The sequence below is a fragment of the Gossypium hirsutum genome, chromosome A11, assembly GCF_007990345.1.
Source record: "Gossypium hirsutum isolate 1008001.06 chromosome A11, Gossypium_hirsutum_v2.1, whole genome shotgun sequence".
NCBI lineage: Eukaryota > Viridiplantae > Streptophyta > Magnoliopsida > Malvales > Malvaceae > Gossypium > Gossypium hirsutum.
The window spans coordinates 120,489,416-120,497,727 of record NC_053434.1 but is presented as its reverse complement, the minus strand read 5'-3'; the positions used below and the strand labels follow the sequence as shown (position 1 = coordinate 120,497,727).

General features: G+C 32.7%; 1 pseudogene; it reads left to right on the top strand.

Moving 5' to 3' along the window:
* The first annotated feature begins 525 nt into the window (after positions 1-525).
* Positions 526-5,510, top strand: LOC107963536 (beta-amylase-like; annotated as a pseudogene).
* The last annotated feature ends 2,802 nt before the right edge of the window (positions 5,511-8,312 follow it).

Here is an 8,312-nt window from a genome sequence, read left to right as displayed (position 1 = left end):
TTACATCAACAATAATGACACTCGAAATATGACTTCTTCGATTTTTAATATAATATTATTTTTTTACAATCTCTAAAATTAACCATAGTCCCTCCCCAACTTATAAATAGGAGAATAATATATTTCAGCTCACTCGAACCCACTCTCCCTGTATTAGTAATAATTTCCAACCAATCGAGCTACGACTCAATTAGTTGAAATATGTAATTAAATATATCAAAATATTATTAACTTTATATAAATTTGAAATATTAAATTAATATTAATAACACCATAAAGCAATTCCCCTCTCTTTCCTTTATTTTCTTTCTTTTGATGCTGTCTTTCTCTTTAGCTATGTTTCCCTTATTTCCTCTCCCCCACTCAATGTCCCTAATTTTGATTAAAGATCTTTTAATTAATAATTCTAGCATGTTACTAATTTTCCCACAAAAAAAATCCATGTTCACATAAATTATATCAAATATCTCTTTGTTTTTCTTCTCTATTTAGCCACGTTTGAGATTTAGATGAGGCCCCATGAAAGATTTTCGCAGGTGTTTTCAACCAAAGCAATGATGAAGATATCCCAAAGATTGTACCCAACAATTTAATGCATTATAGATTTTAATTTGTCCTTTCCAATTTTTTTTTTGCCTATAAATAGAGAGGTATGATCTCCATTTGTTCATCACTGCAATCTCCATTTTCTTTTCTTCACGTGTATAAATCTTGTTTGAAGTTTATTGCAATTCTCTTAGAAGTTCATCCATGGCTGAGAGCAAAAAAATGTTGGCTAATTATGTGCCTGTCTGTCATGCTCCCGGTAAGGCTCCCAATTGCATTTTAATATATGTAATCCCTTTTTATGGGTTAATTACATCAGAGCAGAATCTTAATTCAGAAGCAAAGTCAAGAATTTTTTTGTTATTTAGAAGGGTGAATTTTTTTTTCCATTTAACTAAAGGTTTAAAATACTTAAATTTAATGTTTTACTCATTGGAGGGCCTTATATTACAATTTTACCATTTAATCTAGGAGGTCAGCTTTTAACGTTAAATATCGACTTGGATCTAATGTGGTTCTTTTTTTAAACATGTATGGATTACTAAATATTTTGAAATACGTTAGATCTAAGTTTGTGTATTTAATGCTAAAACTGAAAACCAGGTTGATTGAGGTACTTGATTGGAACAATACTTTAATTTGAAAGATCAATTTTAAATTTATCTCATAGTTTAGTGACGTTCAAGGGGAATTAATCATACCGGAATATGTTTGTCAAATTACAAATTTGATCTTTCTATTACACTTAAATTTAATATTCAATCCCTATAATTTGACATAATTTGCTCTTTTTATTTAACTATTTCATTTAAAATGTTTATATGGATTAATAGATAATATTAACTATTTAAACAAATTGATCAGGGGTGTAGTTAAGGGGCTAGGGGGGCCTTAGCCCCCTTTGGTTAAATGGAGTAATAGCAATTTTAGTCCCTTCTAATAACAAAGTATTTAATTTAACTCTTTTTTAAACAAAATTTTAACCTTTGGCCCCTTAAACTTTTAAAATTTTACTTTATGTCCCCAATATCGAACTTTTAGCTTCGTCCCTCAAACTAATACGATCACAAAAGAAGAAGATTAAATTACGAAAAATAAAATGCAAAAATGAAATCCAAAATTTTACCGATCATTGCATCAAAGCTCACCTTTGTTGGCCAATGTATCACACAGTTGGGGATAATATCAACCGATAACGTACTCCTAGACAAAGAAGGCCTGAAACAGCAGCTGTTGAAGCTGAAAACGGCCGGTATCGATGGGGTAATGTCTGACGTGTGGTGGGGAATAGTGGAATCGAAAGGACCGAAGCAATACGATTGGAGTGCATACCGGAGCTTGGTGGAGCTAATCAAAGAATGTGGATTGAAAATGCAAGCTATAATGTCGTTCCATCAATGTGGTGGGAATGTAGAAGATGAAGTGACTATCCCAATCCCACAATGGGTGCTTGATATCGGAGAAGCAAACCCTGATATCTTTTACACCGATAGGGAAGGTGATAGGAACAAGGAGTACCTCACTCTTGGTGTTGATCATCTCCCTCTTTTCCATGGAAGAACTGCTGTCCAGGTACAGGATTTATATTTGATGCACTTACAGTAAACTCGAATAATTTTGTTAGCTATCTAATTTATTGATAATGTATAAAATTATACGTAATTGGACACTATAAATCTAATGGGTTCATATAACCACCCTACATTTAGTAGAGCATTAATGCAACTCCACAGAAGACCGTATATAAGTACCTTAAGAGGGCTAAGAAGAGAGGTTTGGGTCTCCACTCCATCTTTTTCTATCTCTTTCTTCACTGGAGAACCCAACCATATCATCGGCTCTCCGCTTTGTCCTAAACAATTATTGGTAGTGTAATACCTTATTATATATTTTCACGTAAAATATAAATAAGACATATTGCATGCAAGGATGGTGCCAAGAGGGCTAAAATGGTAAAATTTATTTTTAATCCTTTTAAAAAATTTGAAATTATAAATTAAAATAATTGTGAAATTACATTTTGAACATTCAAAAATAATTAAATTTCAGTTTCTATCACATATCTGCGTTTTGGGAGGCAACATCATTGTAGCTCCCACTATTGATAATTATTCAAACAAGTATTCTTTATTAATTATATTCACCAATGCAACCAAGTGGTACGGAGACAAGGACAGGGGGTAGGTATCTTTGTCTTTGGTATATTTATTGTTTGAACCCCTTTAATGAAATCTTTTGGTAAGTTCTCTTATTGAATCACGGGTAAAGTGACAAAAAAATTTGATATCATGTCTTAAATCAGCACCAATCCTGAAATGGATTCCTAAACAACCTCTACCCCTTTCCCTTAAAAAAAAGAAGATAAAATCCAAGTTAAATATATCTATATTATATAATTTACACTGCCTACTGAGAAAGATTGTACAACAAATTTCAGGTTTATGGTGATTACATGAAGAGCTTCAAGGAGACAATGGCAGATCTTATAGGAGAAGTGATAATTGATATAGAAGTGGGACTTGGTGCTGCAGGCGAGCTTAGATATCCCTCTTATCCTCAAAGCCTGGGATGGGTTTTCCCTGGCATTGGAGAATTTCAGGTCTAAAAAAAAACATATATATAGGTTTATTTTTGGCTTTAATCCCTCTATTATGCTGAATTTTGGTGTTTGATCTTTCTACTTTGATTCCGCAGAATTAACCCCTATTCTTTTACAATATTAGAAGTAGGTCCAAATTGATACATCTTGTTGTTAATAGTTATGACAGAGTTATTTTAGACCTACTACTAACATTTTAAAGGTAGGGACCAAAGTATACCAAATTATGTTAACACACTATTAATAACTTTTATAGGGATAACAATGGAGTAGGGCAGAGACAAATGTTGTGAAATTCATCACTCTAAAATTAGCACATTTTGATCCACCACTTGTCCCATATCCATCCCCACCCAGTCCCACCTCAATTTGATTTTTGCTAATTATTTCTAATACTTTTAATCTTTTCAAAGGCAAACAAATATTTATACATAACTTTTCAAAAAAAATTTAACATAAAACATTAGGTTTTTGTTTTCTATAATGCATTTTGCATGTTTACCCTTTTAATAGTTATATATAAGGGTAAAATGTTAATTTATATAGCGCAACAAGGTAAAACAAAGTAAGCAATTACTGTAATTGTTTCATTCCCACATAAAAAAAATGATCTCATCTTACCCTACATCCACTTTTTAAAAAGGAAATTTACTTCATAAGAGCGGATTGGTTCCGAATCCATCAAACAGTTTAGGTCATTTCATCTCTAAATTTATACCAGCTACTAACCCTATACAAGTAGAGGGACCAAGAAGGACAAAAACACCAATTAGACTACATGATATTTCCATGGAATTAATAATGTTATATGTTTCATAAAATCTACCCTACATGCAGTGCTATGACAAGTACCTAAAAGCAGCATTCAAAGAGGCAGCTACAAAAGCAGGTCATCCTGAATGGGAATTGCCAGACAATGCTGGGACATACAATGACACACCTGATTCAACTGAGTTTTTTGGATCAAATGGGACTTATCTCACTGACAAAGGCAAATTCTTCTTGACATGGTATTCCAACAAGTTAATCACCCATGGTGATGATATCCTTGATGAGGCCAACAAAGCTTTTCTAGGGTGCAAGCTCAAGTTAGCAGCAAAAGTGAGTGCAAATATGCCCGATATATGTGTTGGACATGAGTATTTAAAAAAAAAAGAAAATTAAAATATTCAATGTTTTTGAAAACGATGCTAGATATCTGGGATGCACTGGTGGTACAATTCCCCGAGCCATGCGGCCGAGCTAACGGCTGGTTATTACAATCTGTACGATCGAGATGGGTATCGCCCCATTGCTAGGATGTTGTCGAGGCACGATACTGCTATACTGAATTTCACGTGCCTTGAGATGAGGGACTCGGAGCAAGATGCTGCGGCTAAAAGTGCGCCTCAAGAACTTGTTCAACAGGTAAAAATCGACGGTTGAATTCTATCACTACAAGAAATCTGATCTTTCGTGATGTTTTTTTTAGTTTACGAAAATGCCACAAAAGGTATGAATTTCAATGGCTTTTCTAGTAAACGTCACGGAAAGTCATATTATCTGTGAAGTTCTCTAAAAAAGATAAACGTTTTTGTGATGTTTTGAAGATCTATAAAAGGTTCATGTACTATTAGTTTTTAGTGTGTTTCAATCCCGAATCGTGATTGAATTATCATCGAATAGGTTTTCAGTGGAGCGTGGAGAGAGCATATTGAAGTTGCAGGCGAGAATGCGTTGTCGAGGTACGACAGCTATGCGTACAATCAAATCCTATTGAACGCAAGGCCTAATGGTATAACAAACAAGGGGGTACCAAAGATGCATGGCTTCACCTACCTTCGTTCATCTGATGATTTATTCGAAGACACCAATTTCGAGCTGTTCAAAATTTTCGTGAAGAAGATGCATGCCGACCAAGTACGTATAAGATGAGTTTTTTCCGTAAGCTATTCGAGTTTGATTTAGTTACTTTTTTTTTCGTTTTGTTTTTGTAGGAGTATTGTTCAGACCCGGCAAAGTATGGTAAAGAACTGAAGCCATTGAAACGTTCAAAGCCGAAGATTCCGATTGAAGACCTTCTTGATGCAACCACGCCAATGAAGCCGTTTCCATGGGATGAAGAAACAGACATGAAAGTTGATGGCTGATATATATATACATATATATATGGAAGATCAAGTGCTTGGATTAATAATAAGTTAATGAATAAAAGCTCAGGCTATGAAGTGGAGTGGAATAATCAGCTTTGTTACATATATGGTGATTGTAATGGAGAAAATCTATATGGAGTGTACTTGCACCTAAGTTATATTTGTGAGAAAAATAATAAGGCAGTTGTTGTTCAGTTTAATTATCTGTTGTTGTTATATTTGTTATCCCAACATATTCCAGTTTCGAAATTAGACATGTGATCGAATAGGTTAAATTATCGATTTTTTATTTAAGTGATCGATCTGGATTCAATTAAATAAATTATTTAAAATTTATAAAATTTTAAAAAATTATAATTAAAATGATAAAAACTTAATTCAACTAGTTTAATTGAATCGCGTCCATTCACGGGTCAATCAATTTTTTTCCTTACTTCGACCTGATTTATCGACTAATTCCCGATCCAACCAATTCTGTATGGTGTCAACAACCTTGCTTCATACACAAAAGTTTTTAAGAAAATTCTTTCAATTTTTTTTAAGAAAATGAAAGATAGGCCTCTCCTAACCTAAATTTATATTAAAATTTCTTTAAAATATTTTTATTTAAATTAATTATAAAAATATATAAATATTAATATAAAATTATTTTTATACTCTAAAATGGACTATTTGTGTCCAAGCCCATAAAAAGTTTATTCCTAGCCAAAGTTTTACTTGGATTATTCAATTGTCCGGAACTAGCGATGATTAGAGTTATAAAAAGGATTTGATTCTGCTGGCATTTGTCTCTTCATGATGATATTAAAAGCACTAAGTGCCGGTGGAGGGCTAGAGTTATGATTCTTCTGATGTATGTCTCTTTACATTAATATTAAAATTACTAGGTGTCAGCGGAGGATTAGAGTTATGAAGAGGTTTCGGTCCTTCTAGAGTTTCTCTCTTAATAAAGATATTAAAACCACCAAGTGTCTATTAGAGTTATAAAAAGGATTTGGTCCTCTTGGAGTTTCTTTCTTCGTGATGATATTAAGACCACTAGGTGCTAATAGAGGATTAGAACTATGAAGAGTATTTGGTCCTTCCGGTATTTGTCTCTTCACGATGATATTAAAATCACCAAGTGTCTGCAAAGGATTGGAGTTATGAAGAGGATTTGGCCCTCCTAAAGTCTCACGATGGTATTAAGACCACTAGGTGTCAACGAAGGATTAGAGTTATGAAGAGGATTTGGTTTCTCGGAGTTTCTAATGGGTGTTGAATCCACCAAAAATAATATTCCTAAGCCTAAGCAGTAAAAAAATAGCAATATAGGGGGCAGGGTCAATCCCACAGAGATTGGAATATCTAAAATTATTGTCCGGTTCAACCAAGTTTGTGCATCTAGGCAACTGTCGTGCCCACGACGTGTGATGGTCTGTGCAAAATTCAAAAGGGGGATTTAAATCTAATAGAAATAATAAAAATAATTGAAACTAAAATAACAGTAAAAATAAACAAAACGAAAATTAATTAAATAAAGTGATATGACAAATTTCTAGCTTCATGCTCGATTTTGTTCTGATTTCAAACTAATCATTGATAAGAAGTCTTTTCCTTCAACCAATAAGTTAGTTATAGTGATCGAGGATGCCCAAAATCACCAACCCTTCTATGTGTAAATTAATTACAAGAATGCCCAACAACTAATCTTTATCAAACGAACAACCACAAAACACGCATCCAAGATTTAGCTCTTCGATAGCCTTGTGAACTAGAAGGGCCAAACTCGAACCAACAACCTCAACTGCTCAGGTCATTTAAATCCGATTGCTATTTACCTTGATAGAAGCCAACTAACTTCTTACTTGGACGAGCCAACTTTTTTTCGGTAGACCAAATACAATAGACGTTCGACTCGATACTTCTAACAGTACGCCTATCAAAACTGAATCAACGAGTTTTGTTTAACTTGTTATTAATATAAATTTGTGAGATGACGGTGTCTATCTCCTAAACCGGAGAAACGACAAATACCAGATTGAAGGTTTTAAAATGTAGGCTCATATCTCATAACTCTCTACCGGATTATTTATCGGCCTAAAGGTAGATGGAAAATTTAGCTACTCATGAAATTTAATCTAATATTATTAAAGAGTTATCTAAAATAACTTAAGAGATAAAGTACTAGTAAATTAATTAAAATATTATCCTAATCAAAAAATTTTAAAGTAATTGTAGCGACGTAAAAATTTCTGCTTTCGGTCGCTAATTAAGGCGATTATTTGAAAATTTAAAAACCGACTTTCGATTTTATTAAAAAAGAGAGTCGCCATCGATCTTTTTTCTAGGTGTGACCGGACACCTAATAAATCATCCTTTTTAGAAAAGAAAACTTATTCTTGCACAAAAATGAAGGCCGAATTTAGGTCTACGTCAAAAGCCAGAGTAAAGTTGGGTTCGGGAGTCGGTTACGCACGAGGAAGGTATTAGCACCCTTGCGACGCCCAAAATTGGTATCTTGTTAAACTCGTATTGTCTTGATTTTCAAAAGTACGAATTCAATTTGACATTTACTCGTGATCCAATTGAAAAATGAGAATTTTTAGTTTTCAATTTTTTTTAGAAAGGGTGTCCCGTTTTTTAACACAAGCCGACGAATTTCACCCAACATAGCGATGAAATCGATGGCTTAATATTAAATCGGTACATTGCCTTATTTTTGTTTCAAACATGAGAAAAAATATTCCTAAAGTGAGAAATTAAAAATAGATAAAGGACGCAAAAAAATGATATCATTAATGAAAAATATTAACATGGAATACTAGAATATTAGAATAACAATAATAATGATATTTACAAAATCAAAACAAATCATGTACTAATAATAAAATAGGAAAAATGATATATTTGGTAATAATAATATAAAATAATAATATGTACATAAAAATACATATATATATGCATATAATTAAAGTATGTAATAATAATAATAATATCTACAATAAAAGAAAATATTAGGAAACGTACATAAAAAATATATACATAAAAAAATT